The following is a 551-nucleotide window of genomic DNA, read 5'->3' on the forward strand; positions in this document are numbered from 1 at the left end:
AGCAAGGGTAGTGGCCATCGCGCGAGGGGGTTCATGGCGCCAGCATCAACATCCCACGCTATTGAGTTTGGGGAACACCAACGGTTCCCAGGTAGCATCTAGCACCGAGGCAGCGGCTGGGATGGTATGGTGGATGCTTCAGTGTGTCTCATTCCGTTGTGCAGTGGCATGGAGTAAAGGCAAGCCCCCACGCTCCCTCCTCCTATGGCCGTGGGCTCGTGGCTGTGGTCTAAGGTGGGGAGTCATCCCACCAATCTGCTACGGGACAAACGTCAGTTGCCATGAATAACTTATTAGCAATAAAATAAATTGAGTTAAAATTGAAGAAAACATATGCACTCTAGCCCACTAAAAATATTTGCATGAAATTGCAACAAATAGTGTCGGTGTCGCGTGTGCAAGCTGGGGCACTTGTTGACAACGCAAAAAAGTATTTATATTTGCAGCAAGGGTAGTGGCCATCGCGCGAGGGGGTTCATGGCGCCAGCATCAACATCCCACGCTATTGAGTTTGGGGAACACCAACGGTTCCCAGGTAGCATCTAGCACCG

This window comes from Triticum aestivum, chromosome 2D (assembly GCF_018294505.1).
Source record: "Triticum aestivum cultivar Chinese Spring chromosome 2D, IWGSC CS RefSeq v2.1, whole genome shotgun sequence".
Classification (NCBI taxonomy): Eukaryota; Viridiplantae; Streptophyta; class Magnoliopsida; order Poales; family Poaceae; genus Triticum; species Triticum aestivum.